This window comes from Helianthus annuus, chromosome 11 (assembly GCF_002127325.2).
Source record: "Helianthus annuus cultivar XRQ/B chromosome 11, HanXRQr2.0-SUNRISE, whole genome shotgun sequence".
Lineage (NCBI taxonomy): Eukaryota > Viridiplantae > Streptophyta > Magnoliopsida > Asterales > Asteraceae > Helianthus > Helianthus annuus.
This window is the reverse complement of record NC_035443.2, coordinates 141357551-141380148: the sequence shown is the minus strand read 5'-3', so window position 1 is coordinate 141380148 and position 22598 is coordinate 141357551. Positions and strand designations below refer to the sequence as shown.

Below are 22598 nucleotides of genomic sequence, written 5' to 3'. Positions count from 1 at the left end.
TCCGTTCAAGAAACATAAATTCCGTTCATAATAGATTCAGTTCAAAAGACATGAACATTTGTCTATCGGACTTCTATTATTTGTTTTCCGGGCTTGAGTGTGTGACTCATAAAAAACTTTAACCCAATATTTTTTTGGGGTGGTTTTTATTTTATATTTTTCGGTGTTAGATTGTTAAAAAGTTAAGGACAGCGACGGAATTAGTGGGGTTTCTTTTTGTTGTTTTTAACTTTTATGTATTTTGTTTCTAATTCGAATAAATTGAATAAACCTGAACTCGACTCGAATTCGAATACGGAATTTAAAACTCAAAATTCGAATAAACCGGTTCGTTTAACCCAAAGTTCGACATATTCGACTTAGTGAACACCCTACTAGTTAGCGTGTACATTGCACGTAGATGTCCTGTTAATGCTATTAAAAGTTCTTACGAAAGAAGAGACAGAGACTGTCTTTCTCTTCATCACTATAAATAGGGGAAAGAACTTGCTATAGATAACAAGCAATTGACTGGCGGAACCAACTCAACAATGGTTCAGGAATGTTTCCGCTGCTCATTATTGACAGACAATTATTAGTACGTGGTTAGAATATTATGTATTGGTGTAGCTTTTATTCTCTGTAATCACTATAAAACACTGAGTTTCAATAACAAAATTAACAAAAGATTATAGATTCACTTTACTATATATGTTAATTTAGGAACTGCATGACATCTGTTAAATGTTGCCCAGAAGGATCTTTGATCTCTAGAACGTAAATGATAAACTAAACTTTCATATAACTTGAATTTGACTACAATGGAATTGGAATGTTTTACAAATGAAATATAAACCCTATTTATAGTTTCTAATGGATGCGAGTGAATAGACGTGTCCTTTGATGAAGAGTTGTGTCTCTAGATCTTGTGGTTGTAACTAAACATGAAGAGGTGTGTCTCTTGATCAAGAATCACGTCCCTTGTCTTCTTCCTTTGTTGCCATCGATCCAAAGAGTGCGACCCAAGGGTCACATTGATTCCCTTGGGGTGTCGGTTACAAACTTCTGACTTGACACCTTTGGTCCCCGAACTTCATAACTACCTTTAAACTTACTTTATACTAAATACTATTTAACCCTTGTACTTGGATGTGTATGATTAGCGTTCCATTCACCCACTAATCATGAACATCCTTGAGTTGTTGTAGATCTTGAACTCCGAGCAGTTCTCGCATTGTAGCAAACTTAACCCTTGCTAGTGCCTTTGTTAGTATGTTTGCACGTTGTAGTTCTCCACTGATGTGTTCCACATTGATGTGTTCGTTCTCCATGCATTCCCTTATGAAATGATAGCATGTATCAATGTGCTTGCTTCTTCCATGAAATACTAGATTCTTCATGAGTGCTATTGCAGAAACATTATCCACCCTTAGTGTTATCTTCTCTTCCTTCCAGCTTGTAACTTAACTTAACAATCTTTTAAGCCATAGTTCTTGGCATGCTACTGCAGTGGCTACCATGAATTCTGAGTCACATGATGATAACGTGACTGTCTGTTGCATCTGTGTGCACCAGGTTATAGGTGATTCTCCAAAGTAGAGTACTAGACCAGTTGTACACGTGTACCTTTTCCTTGGTCTGTGTTAACTCCATAACTGCTATCATTATAACCTGTGATCTTACATCCTCCATGCTTCTTGTATATTATTCCATGTTCTTTAGTTCCTTTGATATAACGTAGTACTTGCTTCACTGCCTTCAAGTGATGCTCCTTTGCTTCTTACATTAATCTACTAAGCAGACTGACTGGGTAACATAGATATGACCTTGTATGCAATAAGTACCTGAGAGAACCTATCATGCTTCTGTATGCGTCGCATATACTAGATCTCCTTCTTCTCCTGTCTTTATAGGAATCTTTGTGTCATTGCAGGTTAACATATCAGCGTCTTTGAGTAGCTTGTTAATATAGCATGCCTGCTTGATGGCTATCTCACCCCCTGCTTGAATAACTTCTATTTTCAAACTTGTTCTCCATCTGAGACTTGAAAATATCTATCTTCTTTCTTGATGTTCCAATGACTATCAAATCATCAATGTAGACTCTGACTATCAGTGTAGAAGTCTTACTCGTCCTTGTATAGATTGCTTGCTCTAAAGTGCACTTCTTGAAGTTAAGTGACTTTAGGTTTTGATCTAACTTCGTGTTCCTGGCACGTGGTTCTTGTCTCAATCCATATAGTGCTTTTGATAGTTTGTAAACCTTTCCTTCATCTCATGGCTTTATAAATCCTTCCAGTTGTGAGACATAGACCTCCTCCTTGAGATCTTCGAGTAAGAATGCAGACTTCACGTCTAAGTGATCTCTTGGAAACTCTATCAATCTCCAAGTGTTATTCTTGTTTATCCAGTCTAACTTAGCCTTCATTGCTTCAATCCATTTTCTAACATTAGATGCTTCCTTGTAATTCCTTGGTTCTTCTTCAGCAAGTAGTAATTTGTGTGGATCTACTTGAATTTCCTCCGTCTCTTCGTATAGTTCTTCGAGAGTTCTCAATTTTACTGGAGTGTCACTAATACTCCTTGTTATGCTTTCAGATGTAGATGGACCTTTATTTGATAAAATACTTGAACTTCCTGATGAGTTCTGATTGTACGAATGTGCCGGTGGGGTTATATAGGAGTCTGGTTCTTCTGTCTGATCTACTCCCGAGTCTTCATGATGTGGCCCGCTACTATCAGGAGTACTTGATGCATTTTCTTCTAACCCTGGTGGGTTGTTATCTTCTTGAATGACAAAGTTTGTCCATTCAGGATTCCCTGAATCTACCGTTTTCATATAAGTATTCCAGTTCCATGGTTGACCTTCCATGAAATTTACATCCCTACTGACACATATCTTGTTCTTTGCCGGATCATAGAATCTGTATGCCTTAGATCCTTTTTGTATTCCAAGATATATCATAGGTGCACTTCTATCATCTAACTTCTTTTGTTGAAGTGGTAATACTGTGACAACTAGCACGAAACCGGTAATTTCCGTACAATTTTAATAATTATTTATTTCCTACATTTATGTGTTTACAAGTCAACATTATACGCTTACATGTTATACATTTGAAATCATGCGTGTTTCATACTTTATTTGTCACATTATACAATACTTTAAGCGTTGCGTCAAAACAATTAAGTAAACTCACCGGTTAGACAAGCTGTGTCAGCACAACTTCAGTATTTAGTTAAACAATAGATTTAGGACCTAGATGTAGGTCCAACATCAAAAATACATTAAAACCCAAGTAGGTGAACAAGGGTTTACATTAACACTTTCTGGAAGCTAAAATAAGCACTAAAAACTATCCGAAACGCACTTTAAATGCAGAATTCAGCAAAATTCAGCACTTTAACATTAAAATAACATGCGGAATGTAACCCCCAAAAAGTTAGATGTTGTGACCAAGTTGTTTCATTTTGTTTAGAATATTTTAGCATGATGAATGATGTTTAAAATAATAAATTTAATCTAGTTATGAATTGTTAAAAAAATAATAACATTATGAATGAAAGAAAAACATGAACTAAACTAGAGGGACTAGATGTGAATATATGGTAAATAAATTAGAGAAAAAGAAAGTGCAGGAAGAGGTAGGTGTGTGTGGGCGTGTTTTAGAGAGAAGGAGGAAGGGGAAGAGCTTCACTTTAATCAAAAGTCTAAAATCTAACAAATTGAAGAGGCAAATCAACACAAATCTTATGCATGAACATTGATTTAGAATCATCTATGCTTGTCTAACAAGAGGTAAGTCATAATTTGTAAGTTTGTTGAGTTTTGATGTAATGAGAAGATGTGAAGGAGGTTATATCTTATGTGTCAAGTATGTATAATAAGAAATTGAATATGGAACCCTTGTTAGGAAACATATCTGATTGCTAATTTGTATCAAATTGATGGCTTTATGTAATTTATAGAAAATCCCCATGAATCATGAAGTGGGTTTTGAGTTATGATTGTAGATTATGAAGTATTAGATAAGAGTTATGTTAACAAATTGTCATGATTGTAGATTTAACGATTATCGTTGTAGAAATTTGTGATATTGAGTATAAGTGAAATTTTGTGTAGATAGAAAATGGTATATAATAACATGACAAGTTGTAGATTCTAAACATTTTGATAGATGCACACCAAGTGCTCGATGAAATGCATTAGTTGATAAATGTGTGAATTATGACGATTATTGATATTGTTTAAAGTTTAGAATGTGAGGAATCTTTGTATAAAATAGAATGGATTGTTGGAATTAAAGAATAAATGTGTTGAATGTAGGCGTGAAGGAGGAAAGTTTAAGCGGCCGGAAACCTCAAGCCTCACAAGACGGAGGTACGTTACTTGTACGATTAAATTTTACTTGTAGTAATGTTTATTGATATATATTGTGGTATCCGTAATGCGTTATATAATGGTCATGTAATAGACCCATCACTAACGGGTCAAAGAATAAGAATGTTATGTGTAGAATAAATATATATAGACGAATCCGGTACAAGCGGGTCGCACTAAAAGAATGTATGTTGGAATGTTATGTAGTAGAACCGTATGAACGGGTCGCACTAATAGAATGTATGTTGGAATGTTATGTAGTCGAACCGTATGAACGGGTCACACTAATAGAATGTATGTTGGAATGTTATGTAGTCGAACCGTATGAACAGGTCGCACTAAAAAATGTATGTTGGAATGTTATGTAGTCGAACCGTATGAACGGGTCGCACTAAAAGAATGTATGTTGGAATGTTATGTAGTCGAACCATATGAACGGGTCGTACTAAAAGAATGTATGTTGGAATATTATGTAGTCGAACCGTATGAACGGGTCACACTAAAAGAATGTATGTTGGAATGTTATGTAGTCGAACCATATGAATGGGTCGTACTAAAAGAATGTATGTTAGAATGTTATGTAGTCGAACCGTATGAATGGGTCGCACTAATAGAATGTATGTTGGTATGCTATGTAGTCGAATCGTATAAACGGGTCGCATGAATATAATGTATGTTGGAATGTTATGTAGTCGAACCGTATGAACGGGCCGCACAAATAAAATGTATGTTGGAATGTTATCTAGTCGAAACGTAGGGAATACGCCAAACAACTAGAATAAGATATTGAAGAATGTTTATATAAATAACTTAATGAGAATGGGCTGGATTATGGAAGTAAAATAAGGAATGCGAATTTTATAGTTGGAAGTTAAATGTTGAGCATACATGTAGAATTAATTTTGGTTCTTGTTGTTGTAATGTAGGTAAAGCCGTACTCTAACGGCATGCTACGCTTGGAACAAACACACTCCATGATGCCCTTTACGCGCTTCCGGTTTATGTTTAGTGTCAATGGGTCAGACTACTTTTAGATTGTAAACGTCGTTTTAAATGTTTGACTTTTGTAAGTAAGATTAAAGTTTATACTTTAAATATGTTAGATTTGGGTCAAAATTTATATTAAATTATTAAAGTTCAAAATTTTAGAGTTTTACATGACGTTTGACCACTGCAAAATTTTGGGCGTTTCAAGTTGGTATCAGAGCCAAGGTTTGAGGGATTCAAGTACAGGATCGGAGTACTTGAACTCAAACCGAGAGCTCTTGCAGGCGTGTGTGTGTTCCCTCCGAGGCGTAATACAAGTAAGTGCTTTTAAGGTTTAAAGATTACGCATATGGGAAACGAAACAGGATGGGAATTTTAGAATGTGGCTAGGAATGATTAGATTAATGGTGTTACTAGAGGTTACCGAAGAGTTTCGGTTGAAACGGGACTCGAAAACAAGTCATACAAGTGAAAACAAGAACAAACTGCGTTAGCGGAATAGACAAGGCGTCACCGACGGTGCCCCAGGCAGTCGCTAACACTGCCTTCTGCTCCGACACACTAAAAATCTATCTACGCAAAAACTGGTGACGCAAGTTTACCTGGTGCGTCGCCGACGCGGCCCTAGGCCGTCGCCGACGTCACTTATAGGCCTGCAATGCTATTTTTTTATAATTTTTCGTGTCACGAGCCCGCACCTCGTAAAACCTATTCCATGAAACCTATAGACCCCTGAAAAGTGGTAAAAACTTATTAGAAGTCGTGTAAATTAATTGTGCTATGTTAAAATGTTTCGAGAACAAACGTTTCAGAAGGAAGATTGAGAATGTATGAAATAATAAGTTTGCCGACTTTATGATGGCACATAGGAACTTCGTGGTCGCTTTTGGCCATGCGGTAGTAAGAGAGCATGTGAATCGAATTGTGTTACGTTAAGTTGCCTGGGAAACAAAGATGGTTTAAACTAAAAGTTGTGAATGTAGATAATAACAAGTCCACCAACCCTACAATAGAACAAAGGTGCATGGAGACCCGTTATGGTCCCACAGTGATAAAAATAATAATCAAGAAACAAGTAATGATGTATTGGATCGAGGTGTGAAGGAATGAAAAATGCAATTTGCTAATGTAAATATGTTTATATAAACGACAGAATCTTATGTAATTGATGGGTGAACGAGTATAGGATGTAACCATTAGGTAACACATGAAATGTATTTTAGATGGAATACATGTAAGAATTTTGGTTGGTTATGTGATTTAGTAAAAAAATGTGCATTAGAAGATGGTACCCTATGTTGGAGTAGTATGATGTTCACCATATGTTTGAATAGTTGTTTAAGTGAAATTGAGAAGTAAATATATACTGAATGTGAAGCTTAGGAGATCAATAGAAGGGGATGAAAATTGGAATGATGTTGCGTTAGCTAAGTATGAGATATACTAGATGTGAAGATATGAAAATGCTAACATGCATAAAAATGTTATACTTGACGATTACATGAAGGCACAAGTCTAGTATTTGGATTGCGGATTGCGCGCCTAGCTAGTGCGTGAGAAGCATATGACACTCGTGTGACTATGATAATTGTCACATAAATATCTGGTAGAATTTGGAAGTAGGTGGATGTGTAGGTGAAAGAAGTTGTAAGACTCTCAAGAAAATGAAGGTATTAGGTGATAATGAAAATGTTTGAACCCGTAAGTAAGTACGGATCAAACAAGTGAGAATGAATGGTGAGAATGAAAAAGCGTGAATCCGTCGATGAGTACGGATCAAACTTATAAGAATGAAAGGTAAAAATGAAAAGATAAACCCGTAGGTGAGTACTGATTAAACATGTATGAATGGAAAGATAAGTCCGTAGGTTAATATGGATTGAACGAATAGGAAAGATCAGTAAAAAAAGTAAGGATCAGGTGAGAAAGATCGAGGAAAATTTTCGTAAGAAAAACTAAAATGATGAAATGTTGTTTTCGTAAGTAGGTTTGAGCTGAAGGAAAGTACAAACGTGAACTGACATTTATATGAATACAATAAGTGAAAGTATACAGTTTGACCTTAAGAAGTCAGACCGCAGAAATTTGACAAACTTTAATAAACTGTAAAAGATTGTATGTAAGAAATGAAATGTGTAATGAGGCATAGCATGTAAATAAGAAATTGCGATAGAAATATAGGTGAATAAACACCGAATAAGATGAATATTTAAATGAAATATGCTAACCGTTAACTTTTACGAATGAGAATGGTAGAATGCTTGAAGTGATAAAGCTAGTAGATCGGGCGAAAGGATGTTCACGAGCAGAAACTCATCACATGGATGGATGATGTCAAGCTAGTTATGGTATGAACTTGTGAAGAAGTGGGCCAATCCGAGTCGCGGATCGTTGGTTTATGCAATGAAATCAAGGATGGTAAAATGTTTAGCTCAGTTAGTAAGAATGTGTAGATTGAATAGTACTTATGAATGAAATGAAGGGTGGGATAAGTACGGTATGGTATTGAACATGTGACTTCTAACGGTCAACGTAAGAAGGAATTTATGTTAAACGCTCGTACGATGAACTCGTACGATGAACTCGCGCAACATATTTACTTAAGTAGAATAAGTAGTGCATGAAGAGAGCTAATAATAAAGTCATATGAACGAAATGAGTTGAGGTTAAACCTAAGGGTGTGCATAGTACAAGTAATGGTAGCATAGTACAAGTAATGGTAGCAAACGCTCGTACGATGAACTCGCGCAACGTATTTACTTAAGTAGAATAAGTAGTGCATGAAGAGAGCTAATAATAAAGTCATATGAACGAAATGAGTTGAGGTTAAACCTAAGGGTGTGCATAGTACAAGTAATGGTAGCAAACGTAGAATGATGCTTAATTCTCAAGTCAAGTATGAAAAGAGTAGTTTATGGTATGCTTTAGGAGTTTGTACTCTATACTTGATTGGTGTGGTCCACACCATATGTCGGGCTAGTTTCATAATGGTAATTTAGAAATGAATGTGCACTAAACATATAGCTTGTGGACTTACTAGTAAAGGATGATGTTGGGATTAATTTCATCTTCATCTTGTTCTTTGCCACTTCCCTAGCCACAAGAGCTAGTGGTAAGCTTCTTACACTCATTTTTACTTCATGTTCATGTTATGTACAAGTTACACAATCAAAGAAACCAAACTTTAAAAGAGGAAGACATGTAAATCTAACATAATCAAGGTAAAAACAAGTTGTTATGAAGTTGTTTGATGTATGATGTGAAGTTGTTAATGTTGATCTTGTGTTTTTAATTAAATCCATCATGTGTAAGCTTGTTAGAAACTTAAATCTAACAAGTTTAAGCATGGATCTTGAAAGATCCATGATGAAACTTGAAGATGAACTTGAAAGATCTTTTAAGTAAGTATGAAAATGGTTTTAAAGTATGTTTTTCATGTTCTTGAAACCATTAAACTTATGGATGGTTAATTTTGCGAAATAAAGTTTCATAAAAGTTTGTCAAAGTTTAACAAGAATGCTTGTTTTTAAAAGATCTAAGTATGTAAAGTGTAGATTTGAAAGACTACATGTTTTTAAGAAATATTCAAGTTCATCATAGGATTAAACATAATGATTTTAGTGATTTTGCTTGTTAATATGTTGAATCTTGAATTTTGATTATTTAAAGAAAATAAACACATGTTTTGAAAACATGGGAAACCTCTATTTTTAGAGGAAACTATGTCAATTTTTTTTATAAAATTTTGACACTTAGAAAAATATAAGTTTTGGTGAAACTTTTTCCCCAAAAATTCATACAAAATATTTACCAAGGTTTCCTAATTTTTATACAAAATTACAAAGAAAATAAGGTTTTCTTCAAGGATAAAATCAAATATAAGTATGTATATTTGTAAGAAAAATATATATATTTAGTGATCACAAAAATTATGTACTAAGTGTATATTATGTGTGTTATATGTGTTAGTGTATGTTAGGAACTTGGAAATACACTAAATACTCGAAAGGAGTATAAACTACCAAAATACACATACAAATACATAAGAAATACTTAAGAATATATGTATACAAAATTACCCATGAAAGGGGTATATGGACAAATACAAAAATACATACTAATATAAATATATATACCTCACAAAATACATGGACTTGGAAAATCTTTGGACATTATTGGACAATTATATATTTATGGACATATATACATATTTATTACAAGTAATGAAAATTATGAAAATCGGACAAGTGATGAAAGTATATATATATATATATATATATATATATATATATATATATATATATATATATATATATATAATATATTAAAAAGGAGAAGTGATGTACAAAATTGTCATTTTAACACACATATACATTTTGAAGCATTATGTACAAGTGGGTATAAGCGGGTGAATTGGAACATTTTGCAAAGTTTTAAGACGTTTCAGGGGTAAATTTGACAAATCCTCCTCCTACCTTTATGATCTAATTGTTGAAACTCTCGAGTGTAAGAGCAACCGCTAGGATAATCAACCGTCATCGGTGATTTATTCTCATTCCTTCCAGTCTCCACCCTTGAATTGAATCCACACACACATGAGAGAGAGAACCGAGATGACGCCGGGTCAGTGATGATGGTGTTCGGATGATGGCGGTGGTAGGTTGTGGACAAAGCGAAGCCCGACGATGGCTTTAGGGTTCCGTCGCAAGTCAGTCAAGGGGTTATTAGGATTCGGGCAGAGCCATACCTAGGGTTCTGATTGACAATTCCAGAGGTATGTTTTTGGATTTGATTATGTTTGGTAATGATGATAATCGAATGAGACTGGTCTATACTCGTGTTTCGAAGGTGTAATCGGTGTTTAAAAGGACGGATTGAAACAACCCCTCTTCATCTCGCCAAAACCCTAATCGATTCGTCAACCACCACATCTGCAGGTTTCTCTTTCCCTCTCTACTGCTTTTGTTTCTTATTTCTTGTAATATATGAACTCAGTCATGATTCCTGTTGCAGATTGATGGTTATGAATTTGTATTTTTATGCTTTTGTTATGTAATGGTGTCTTTGGTATTGTGTTTGGGACCATAGAACCTCTGCTCTAGCCTGTTGTGTTGATAACAAGTCTAGGTTAAAGAAATTTAAGGTACTTTTTATAATTAAAAACGTGTAATTGCTTTCGATTGCAATTCTGCTGAATATTAGGCAAGTTTCCTATCTTCTAATTTCAGTTTGCAGTTTATTATTGAGTTGAACTGTGATTTTGTTTCAAATAAATCCATTAACGTTGTCTTTGGTTGGTATTGAATGCACAGGTATGTCTCTTCTGTGCAGTTTAATGAATTTGTTGCTATTGATTTGATTACAGAAGAGATCAACGTCATCCACAGTGGCACCACAACGCTTTCACTGAGTTCGAGAAAGTGTTCGATCGGATTGGATGTTCGTAGCATGCTTCATTCACGCGCATAGGTAACACACGATTGATTATACGTATCAACAACGGAGATTTGTATGAGTTAACAACCTGAAATTTGATTAATCGTGATTACGGTACGAGTTTTGTGGATACAATTATCATCAATTAACATATCATTTTAGGTTTCACGTTTTGTTGTTGAATACAACTAATATCACGGAAGTATATTTTTGGTTCGTATTAACTAGCATGAATATGGATACAGTTTCAGCATATTAACTAGGTTAAAGTGTTAAATCATAGGTAATTTAAGCGGTTGTATAGTTGATTAACTTGATTTGAAAGATTAGACTTATTGTGCGGGTATTTTGGTTACCTGTGTGATGTATTTGATGCAGGTGCCTTTCCAAGTTCCAATGATTGACAGGAGAAGACTTGATTGCACCATGCCATTGTAGAGGCACCCAAAAATATGTCCACAGGTCATGTCTTGACAATTGGAGGTCTGCCAGGGTAAGTTTTAAAATTTACTCTGGTATATTTATTGCTGTGTGTTGAATAATTAATTAATTCTTACATATGGGTGTGCAGGAGGGGCTTGCTTTCTCTCACTGCACAGAATGTAAGGCTGTGTTTATACTACGTGCGAATGTCCCACCAGTTCGCTGGTGGTTGAGGTTGAAATTTCAGTTACTGGTTGCAAGAGACCATGCATTCATTTTCATCATTGTCCAAATGGTATCATCAAAAAATTACATGAATCCTTGTTCCTTCATATGTATCCAAGTTTCTTGCGTGTAACAAGAATTTTGTATGGCAGATTGTTGCCTTCTTAGGTGTGTCGGTCTACAAATTTTATGGAGATGAACCGAGACAAAGGTTAAGCTAAATTTCAAATGTTATAAATTCTCATAGTTCCATTTTTATGTTACTTTCTACGAGTCATCGTTAGTAAGGTGGCAATTTTGACCTGCTACTTAGACTAGGGGTGTGGAGAGGTTTGGGTTGGGGGCATTCCTCGACACTTGGCAGGTGTGGGCTCCACCAGTCCACACCCAAAAAAGTGGGGTGTGGAAGGGGCGTGGCCCGGCGTTGGGGTGCCATGTGGCACCTAATTTAACCATTGCCAAACGATCATCAACACCCAGCCAACCATTGCCAGACACGTCACCCCAGGCCAGCGCCCCACGCCAAACACTATTGCCACTCCAAGCTGGCAACGCCCACCAAAACGCCAACCCGGGGTGATGTACCCGGCGTTAAAGGGCCAACAACGCCCTTAGCCACGCCCACACCCACCAGTCTTAAGAACGGGTAAAAAAAACATTGCTTAAAAGCAGGCTTGTTAAATGCTTCAAACGGGTTAAAACTTGAAAGTGTATTTTTAATGCATAAATCACCCAAATCGTTTTACTAAGAACAAATTAGATTATTACTGAAATATTATAGTTTTTATAATTATATTTGACTTCTTAATTATATTTAAAAAATAATTTTGGAAAAAAGAAACGTTGTTTCTGGCCATCAAACCTGGCATGTTTCGACCCTCACCAAAAATCCAAATCAATACTTCAATACTACCATTTCATGTTTTATTTCAATATTTTCATGTAATGGATATTTTTTTAATAGTTGCAGGTCACAGTTGATATAACACCAGATTTAATTGTTACCTATTTAGTGCACAAAAATTAACACCATTATTTGTCTGTCATCATTTTGGGTTTGCCAATGACTTTATTCACTATTTGGTTATATTTCATATTTTTAAGCCAAATAGGCTTGTTAGATTAAAGGTCTGGTACAAGAAATATGCTCTATTACAACTGCTGGTATCACAAGTTCAGGTCTTTGATGCGGCTGGGTCTTGGAGCTTGTTCAGGCTGCATTGCTATGGCCGCTGAGAGCTGGACGCATCAGATTTTCATATGGACATGGTTGCATTATTGGAACAAACTTGTTCTGTACAGTCTGCAGACTGCAAGTATAAAGCTCCTGCTGCACTGGACGGGAGCTTCAGGCTGCTTTTATATGGCAGTTAGAAGCTGGTCGCATCAAACTTTACTCCGGACCTGCATTGGTAGGATTTTTACTGGAAAAGGTCCTGGTTTATACGTTTGGGCTGGTCATCTTTTAAAGGCCCAGTTCTGGTTTATTAGTCAGACTCAAAGGGACTAGGATTGGGCTGTTATACTTCGCCGTAAAGTGCTGAAATACAGGGATGTGCTGCTGTGTCTGGGATGTTACGGGGGAATGCCCCCTTGATGGTGTAATTTTTTTCATTGTGTGTTATATAGTTTGCTGGGCGATGCCCTTTATCCAAAAAAAAGTTTATATTAAAAACCAACTCCTTCCCTCTCATCATTCATCCTAGCCAATGACGTGCCGTCATCTGGTCGTGTAGCGCCTCTCTGTTTTATTTGTGTTTTAGTTTTCCTTCCCTTAACAAGTACACTGCATGCCAATACAGTAGTGATACTCCCGCAACACGTGAATGTATGGAATATTAGTTGTGGTTCGTAATGACATCATAATTGAATTTGATTTCAATCGGGACACCCGTCGCAACGCGCGGGCATTCCCACTAGTATATATATAGGGTCAGGATTTAGAGAAAACGGTGAAAAGTATGAGAACAGTGAGAACCCTTATGGGTCGTCCGATCAAACCGATCAAAACAATCCATGGACTAGATTGCGCGTGGTGTTTTCATAAATAACATCAATTTTATTATGTGGGACGCGCTTCATTAAGGGTAAAAGGGTCTTTTACCGCTCATATTCAAAACGCCATCAAATGATAGCACGCCATTAAAAAAAACGCCATTAAAAACAAAACGCCAAAAATTAGTGATAAAACGCGTTGGATATTACCGGAAGATGAAACAACACAGTAACTGAATTTCAGTTATTAACATTATCAGAAGAAATTCCTCCTAAATTACGCGCCAAAAACATCATTATATAAACGAGGTAAAACATAGCTTCCATAATCACTTAAATCTATCCATTTCTGCAAAAACATCTTTAACAAAAAATGCCAACTTAACCAAAATGCCAAAAATGGCAACAATCGTTTCGTGGAGATACACTCTGGCAATCAGGCGATTCGTCCCTGTATGTTAAGACAGTCAGGGCAATTTCGAAGATGGAAGAAGAGGGTACAGAGGGGGTATCTTATCCCTTGGCATCGCTCTAGACAACGAATGCCATGAAACACATATGCTTATGAAAGCATTAACCAGGAAATTTGGACCAATCAAAGCAGATGTGAAGCCGGACCCTGTCATGACATCATGGCGTTTTGATGATGAAACAGATATGGTGGCCGTTATATACGACAACGGAGAGCAGGAAGTCTACTGGCTTGAAAACATCATGACAAAGCAGGGTCTTGGTTTCATGGAAGAATTGTATAACGCCACTTGTACGAACACAGAAATGGACTCAAAATTGGAGTTAATGCAAGACATGTTCAAGTGGAGGCTTCAGAATCTTCAGGAACAAGAAGCCGATGAAGGTGAAGGTGATGACATGGATGAAGATCCAGATGAAGACTCCGAGGAAGAAGGTGACGCAAGTGATGGATACTTTTCGGATAAAGTACCTTCTGACGAAGGGTTTTAATTTTTTCCCTCTTTTTTTCTTCTGTGCAATCTTCTTTTTTTCAGATAACTAAATGATATATTTCTCTCTTTATTAGCAAAATGCCAAAAAAATACTAAAAAAAATTATTCCTTACAAAACGCCAAAAATAACAAAAAATATTTTTCCTGCTTAATATTTTATTTTCTCCGTTATTGTATTTTGTCATCTTGGTCTGCATAACGCCATTTAAAAAAACGCCAAACTTAGAAGATGGGACGTCTATCACCTATAAAACTGATAAAAGCTGATCAAAACAGTAAATACAAAAACAGTAACTGAAAAGATGGTTACTTTATTACTATCATTTATTACAATAAAAAAGTCCCGCCTAAACTACGCGCCAAAAAACTCCTATAAGAGAGGGGTCTATACACAATGAAATTGATCACACCTAGAAAAACAAAAACGCCATATCCTCTAGAAACCACTCACTTTAAAACGCCAAATAATGTTAGTTAAAATAACCACAGATGGCAAAGCTTTCACTGAATGGATTCTTCTTCTGAGGGGGTTATCTCAACAATATTTTGTTAGATGAGATTGACAAATATTCAAGAAAAAGAGACTGATGACAGTGATATGCCATCATGTGAGCTTTGTTCTTGATGAATATAGGCATGGAATAAAGGGATCCACACAAGTGAAAAATGCTATTTTGGACTTCATTATTACATATAGCATGAAGCAAGAGTTGATCTTTAATGACATGCCACCAAACAAGAATATCACACCAAAAAACAGGATGCCACTAAGCAGCTTCGTCTGAAGAAGACGGAGTTTATGTAGGAAAGTTGACATCTAGCTAAGGTACTCAAAAGGTTCAAAACGCCAAACAAATTCAAGAAGCAGGAGCTGACGACAGTGAAGATTCGGAAGAGAAATTAGATTACCATTTTTAATTTTTTTTCTTTTTCATTTTATATTGTTTTGTTATCAAGTTATCTGTTGTTTTGTTATCTAATTCTCTACAAATAAAATACATTATTATATAAAACGCCAAAAACTACAAACACCAAAACGCTAGTAGTGTGAAAACTGTGAGAACGGGTGCTCGCAAAGCAACTTGTCAAATGTATTAAACGCCAAAAAGTTCACTAAACGCCAAAAAAAACATTTGGTCTTATTGTTAACTTATGAAAATATTAATGACTCATAGTAAATTATTATACAAAACGCCAAAAAAATTGACCAGCAAACGCTATAACGCCAAAAAATTATCTATGTGACACAAAACAATTAATTCAACGCCAAAAAGTTTAATAAATACAATTAACGCCAAAGAAATCTTAGACGCCAGAAAATATTATACCGCGTTGGGAAAATAAAAGAAGATTGAAAAGATAAAAATACCCTTCGGACCCTGATCATGTCCCGCACCACGTGTTGGGCCAGGATGCGTTCTCACACTTTTGGACGTTTTCTCCTGATCCCATTTCTATATATATATATATATATATATATATATATATATATGTATATTTATATAGCGGAAGGTTCATTTGAGAATGAATTTAATGTGAGAAGAAAAAGAAGAAAGGGCATATTAGTAAAATACTATTTCATTTATAACTCATATCATTAATTTTTCTCTCTTTAATTAATTAGTCAACTAATCATTAATTATCCTACATATAATCTACAAAACCTACACATATCAAAATTTTCCTACATATACCCTACACATTATAGAATTTTATCCTACATAGTCGAAATTTATCCTACACAGCTCGAAATATATCCTACACAACTCGTAATTTATTCTACACTTTAAATTAAGAGGTTTTTTTTTAATTTGGAAAAAGTATATATTTTGAAAAGGAGTTACAAATTTAATTTAGTTAGTTATTAAAGGGGAAGAATACAAATTAATGATTTATGTAAGTTTACCAATATACCCTTATATTAAAATTAAATGCAAATATTAATTGAAGTAAAATAAAGCATTCTTTTTGTTCTCGCAATAATTAGTGTTCTATAATGATCCTTATCCTATATATATATATAAGATAATTATCGTATATTATGTACGCGATAACCCCAGCCGTCAGATCTTCATCTCCCATGCGATTTCATACCTTCATGCGAACTGTACAAACTGTGCGAATTCAATCTTCCACATGCGATTTTGTCCATCTACACACCCCATGCCATTTTTCACATTACCCCATGTTAACCATTTTTTCATATGCGATATTCAATCTTCCACATGCGATTCTACACACCCCATGCCATTTTTCACATTACCCCATGCTAGCCATTTTTTCACATGCGATATTCAATCTTCCACATGCGATTTTGTCTATCTACACACCCCATGCCATTTTTCACATTACCCCATGCTAACAATTTTTTTCACATGCGATTTCATTTGCATGGGATTTCAAACATGCGATTTCATTGCATTTTCAAGCCATGCGATTTCATTTGACTTTTTATAACATGCGAAGATTGAATTCGCACCAGATCGAACGGTTGGGATGATCGCTTACGTATCGTACGATAAGCCGTAATGTATTTTACACTTTTCCTATATATATATATATATATATATATATATATATATATATATATATATATATATAGGATAAGGTTCATGCGAGAACCACCTTTTTTTGCGAGAACCGCGAGAACAAATGTGAACACAACCTAAAATAACTAAAAAAAACCTAAAAAAACCTAACCCCTCCCCCCCAGCTAAATGCTAAAAACTAAACCCCCCAAAAAACTAAAAAAACTTAACCCCCCACCCCACCCCACCCCCCCAGCTAAAATGCTAAAAACTAAACTCCTAAAAAAATAAAAAAACACGTAATTTTTTTTAAATACTTTTTACATTAAAATCGCTACTAGTTTTTTTTTATAAAAAATATTGAAAAAAATTTGTGTGTTTTTTAGCTATTTTTGGGTTGTGTTCACATTGGTTCTTGCGGTTCTCGCAATAAAGGGTGGTTCCTAACGGATCCTTCTCCTATATATATATATATATATATAACAAAGTATGGCAAAATAAATATATAACAAGTAAACCTTAAAAATATATTATTTTTAGGAAATTTAATTCCGGAAAGTATTAAAAATCAAAGAATTGATTTTTGATAATTAATACAAAATACACAAGTATTTATACTTCAATACAAGTATACTTACACAAAAAGAATATTAGAAATATTATTTGTCAAAATACTTATATCTATTTTAGAGAATAATATAAGTATATTATATTTGGATGAGTTAAAAATATATTATTTTTAACATATATCGTTTTCAAATTCTACATATACAAATATATTTTTGGGAATAAAGATATATAATTACACATAACAAATACAACACAAAATATATTGTGAAATATATACACTAATAATTCAAGAACATGTACATATAACACACAACGAACACATTAAACAAAATGGTAACTTGTACTTAGAGGTTTACAAGTTTAGGTAATTAACGTACGTAGAACGTTTATAGGTTACGTCACCTACGTAGCGGACGCCGGTGAAGTTTGTCGCTCAAGACGCAAAGTAGTGAGTTCATGTCCCCACTTTTAAACATTTTTATTGTTTTCTAAACCTTGGGGAAAATACATGTACAATGGTATGTTTAAAAACAAAGGAATGATACATAGATCATGTCACGAATAGGGTATACGTATGCACCATTAATCTAAGTTAGACCGAATGAGTAAGGGTTAGATCTAGCAGGTCCGGGCAGCCTCACTCTCTTGGCAACAAATAGCCATGGAGTGCTTTGGGTCACAGTCGAAGGGTAATTGATGTTAAAAGTTGCCTAGGTTTGGATGCTTCCTATGTTGTCACACATGTTAATGTCCTTGCAAAACATTAGCGATCTCAATTTCCTTTCATTTACATAATACATTACACAAATACATTTTACAATTACATACCATGTTTTATATAATTACAACTCTTACATTTTATACAAACTGTATGAATTCACACCAACTTTTGTTGACTATTTTTAAACTTACATGTATTTCAGAAAATTAGTGGAATTGCTCGCACACTCTTTTTTCAAGATGTAGTTTTATGTTTCAAGATGTCACACCCCACCCGATGGCGGAATCATCAGAGCGCGGCACTGAGCGAAACAGATTGTCCAGAAGTTTCCATAACAATTATCATTACTATTCAATTTAAAATAACATGTCCCATACCATGTCTCAAACAGTAATCAAATTATTACAGACAAAATCTAGGCAATTAATTCTGTCCCGACAACTCAGATTTAAATATAGCAATTGTTTATCTGCTTCTAGAGACCCTTGATTTAATTACTACAGGCAACTATTTGTTGGACTCTAGAGCTTTATTCTAGCCTCGCTTCCCTAGCAGATAAGCATCCTAAATACCTGTCACATACGTTAAAATAAAAGTCAATACACATAGTGTAAGGGCGAGTATACAAGTTTGATAATAGCATATAGAGTTCGAAATAGTTTACGCATAACCAGCACGTACACAGAGGAAAACGAAGCATGTTAATTATCGACACGGATCTATCGATACCAATGACCGCGGGTTGACTGCCCGAGGCAGTTCGTAATACATGATCACCATTGTAATCCATGCAAATAATTGTCCTTAACAACCCCCGCTTGAGCGGGTGCTGAGTCCAAACTATAGTACTATCGTCGTTAAGGCAGCTAGACAACATTCCATGTGTAAACATAACAAACAGCATTCATTAAGTCACGTAATACATGCGGTAACGGTTAGCGTTTAAAATATTGCGTAGTGTGTTCGATGTGTTTTGGTATAAGTAACGTATGTAACACCCAAAAGTGCGTAAAGCAAAAAGGGATCGAGTATACTCACAGCGGTTGATGGATTAAAGGGAGCGCTTGAGAGTAAGGTTAGCCTGAACAGTTCGATAGTATAACAATAAGCAACGCGTAAAACGGAAACAAGTGTCGATGGATCGGACAGCTGGTCGATCGGACGGTAGTCCGATCGGACGGCTGACCGTGCGGTTGACAGTCCGTTCATACAGTTGTCCGGTCGGATAGGAGTCCGGTCGGATGGCTGTTCGAGTGGATTGTTTCTTCCTTTGAGTAGGATGTGTTTGTGTATGAAGGTTGTCTTTTAAAGTTTTCGTTGTAGTATTTGAAAACATTGAAGTATCTTTACCTTTCAGGTCGGTCGATCGGACGGTCGTTCGATCGGCCGGCGACCCGATCGGCGCTGGTACTTCAGTGAAGAAGATGTCCTCAGCAAGAGGTCACTCAATCGGACAGTAGTTCGATCGGGTGGCAATTCCCGTGCATTGAACATGTTGAAAAAAAATCGATTAAGTATTTAAGTCAAGTATCTCATGATCCGAAGAGTAATCCGATCGGATGGCAGTCTGATAGGACAGCAGTTCATTCAATACTCAACTTCTAATAGGTTGATTAAGTGTGGGACCCATGTGCTAGCCGATCGGCTGGCCAGTCGTTCGGCTGCCTGTCCGTTCGGCTGGCTGTCCGTTCGGACAGTAGTCCGATCGGACAGTGCCTTGTCCTGGTCGGCCTGTTCGTCTAACACTTGGTTGTTTTGATTACTTGTTGTTTTATCGAGGCGTTTTGATACGAGTTAAGCAACAGGAACCTCGTCATTACTTGGTTCCCCTAATCGGACAGGAATCACCCAAATCTGATTAGTGAACGGTTCGGGACGGTGTTTCATGTTTAACCCGAAATCGGTGAACCTCGTGGATAGAATCCGGATCTTGGGCCACACAATCACAAGAATGAGTAGTGTGTTGACACAAGGTCCGATTCCACCGGTTTTGAGTGCATTGAGTGTAAAAGGGTTGAAAAAAAGTTGGAAAACCATCTTTCCATCCTTTCTTTGGTGAAAAAGTTTAGATATACTAGAGATCTTTGTTTGTTTATGCGGAAATCGGTTAGATCTAAGTTGTTCTTGGTGTATTGAGGTCAAAACATGAAGTTCTTCAAGAACAAATGATGACATCATCCTAGAACACCTTGAATCTTGATGATTTCATGGTTAAAAGTTAAGATTTAAAAGATAGAAAGGTGTAGGAGTGCGTGTAGATCAAGAAAGTACAAGATTTAGGACGAGATCTTACCGGAATCGTGAGAAATCGGAGAAAAGGTGAGGAACACGAGCGGGTCGGTCAGAGGGTTTCCAAAAGTGGAAATGATGACAATGACAGGGGTATTTATAGGCTTCCAAATGAGGAAAGTGCTGGCCGATCGGCCAGGCAGCTCGATCGGACAGCCTGTCCGATCGGACAGCAGTCCGATCGGCCGGCTGGTCGATCGACTGGTAGCCTGATCGATCAGTTGCCTGGTTTGAGTGTTCGGTGCGACGATTTTTGATATTTCGATTTCGATTGCGATTGATACGAATGCGATAGAGTTGCCTATTCAAATTACTTTTAATCCCAATTACTCATATCGAGCACTATCCTTTCTCCACTAATTATCATGATTTGATTTCGATTGAGTTCGATTGCGATTCGATTGATTACCACAGATAACATAAGTAAACACGCACAAGTAACACATAAGGCACACACACACGTAATATAAACACCAAATTGCGTAATTCGAGTTTGCGAGCGCGATGTTGATTAGATTAGTTCGATTTGCGTTTAATTAACTTTATCGCATTGTTACTTCCTATTATCCACAGTCGTAAAGCGGTTCGTAGCGATAAACCATTTGATTACTTCGATTTTAACTAATTACTTCACATAATACAACTAACGTAAAAACATAAAATAGACTAGCGATAGTCAAAGAAGTCAAAACAGGAATTGAGCAAGGAGTGACAGATCACAATTAGCGATCTTTTCTTCCTTTGACTTTAATCTTGACTTTGACTTTGACTTTGACTTTCGAAACACGGGGTGTTACAGCCTTCCCTTGTTTAGGGAATTTCGTCCCGAAATTAAGCTGGAAGTTGCACAACACCGTGAACCACCTTGGAGAACTTTCTCTTTCTAGACTTTCACTCTCTAGAACAAGTTCTTTCAAACAACTGCGGGTACTTCGCCTTCATATCGCTTTCGAGTTCCCAAGTGAACTCTGCGCCTCGTTTGCCTTCCCATCGGACTTCCACAATTGGAATGCGTAAGCGTCTGAGCTGCTTGGTTTGGCGATCCATGATTTCAACAGGCTTCTCCACGAAGTGCAGTGTTTCGTTTATTTGGAGGTCGTCGAGAGGTACGATTAAGTCGTGCTCAGCCAGGCACTTTCGGAGGTTTGACACATGGAAAGTCGGGTGGACGTTACTAAGTTCCTCCGGTAGTTCGAGTTTGTAGGCGACTTTTCCGATCCTTTCCAAAATCCTAAAAGGTCCAACATATCGAGGCGCTAGTTTCCCTTTCTTGCCGAATCTGACCACACCCTTCCAAGGTGATACCTTTAGGAGTACGTAGTCGCCAACGTCAAATTCAAGGGGCTTGCGTCATCTATCGGCATAACTTTTCTGTCTACTTCGAGCTTTCAACAAGTTGTCTCGAATTTGGAGGACTTTGTCAGTCGTTTCTTGCAATAGCTCAGGACCGGTTAACTCGAGTGACCGATCTCGTGCAACACAATAGGCGATCAACATCTTCTTCCGTATAAAGCCTCGAAGGGTGCCATTTGGATGCTGGCTTGATAAATGTTGTTGTACGAGAACTCGACTAAAGGCAGGTATTTGTCCCAATTACCATCGAAGTCTATGACACACGAACGGAGCATGTCTTCAAGAGTACGGATAGTTCTCTCAGTCTGGCCGTCGGTTTGAGGATGGAATGTGGTACTCAGGTTAAGCGCAGTACCAAGAGCAGCTTGAAACGTTTCCCACAATCGCGAGGTAAACGAGCATCTCGTCGGTGTAGATTCGGGCTAATCGTTCCACCTTGTAGTCTTCTCGTATTGGCAGAAAGTGGGCTGATTTGGTTAAACGATCAACAACAACCCAAATGCTGTCGTGACCTGATGACGTGTGCGGAAGCTTTGTTATGAAGTCCATAGCTATACTCTCCCATTTCCACATAGGGATTGGGGGTTGCTCGAGTAAGCCAGAGGGCCTTTGATGTTCAGCCTTGACCCTTGCACAAGTCAAGCACTTCCCAATGTAGAAAGCGATATCCCTTTTCATGCCTGGCCACCAGTAATTATAATGAAGATCCTGGTACAATTTATCGGCACCGGGGTGAATGGAATACC

At 36.6% G+C, this 22598-nt stretch overlaps 2 long non-coding RNA genes across 4 annotated transcripts; both read left to right on the top strand.

The window, feature by feature from the left end:
• Positions 1–3641: 3641 nt before the first annotated feature.
• On the top strand, positions 3642–5516 carry LOC110892180. The gene is made up of 3 exons (XR_002565898.2): positions 3642–3778; positions 4307–4360; positions 5287–5516. It is a non-coding gene; the product is annotated as an uncharacterized LOC110892180 (long non-coding RNA).
• Positions 5517–9822: 4306 nt separating this feature from the next.
• Positions 9823–13110, top strand: LOC110890637. 3 transcript variants are annotated; one of them, XR_002564662.2, is made up of 7 exons: positions 9825–10121; positions 10196–10284; positions 10713–10816; positions 11162–11276; positions 11355–11501; positions 11584–11642; positions 12611–13110. It is a non-coding gene; the product is annotated as an uncharacterized LOC110890637 (long non-coding RNA). The 3 variants fall into 3 exon arrangements; XR_004871013.1 differs by having other exon boundaries at positions 9823–10121; positions 10713–10897; positions 11584–13110; XR_002564661.2 differs by having other exon boundaries at positions 9826–10121; positions 11584–13110.
• The last annotated feature ends 9488 nt before the right edge of the window (positions 13111–22598 follow it).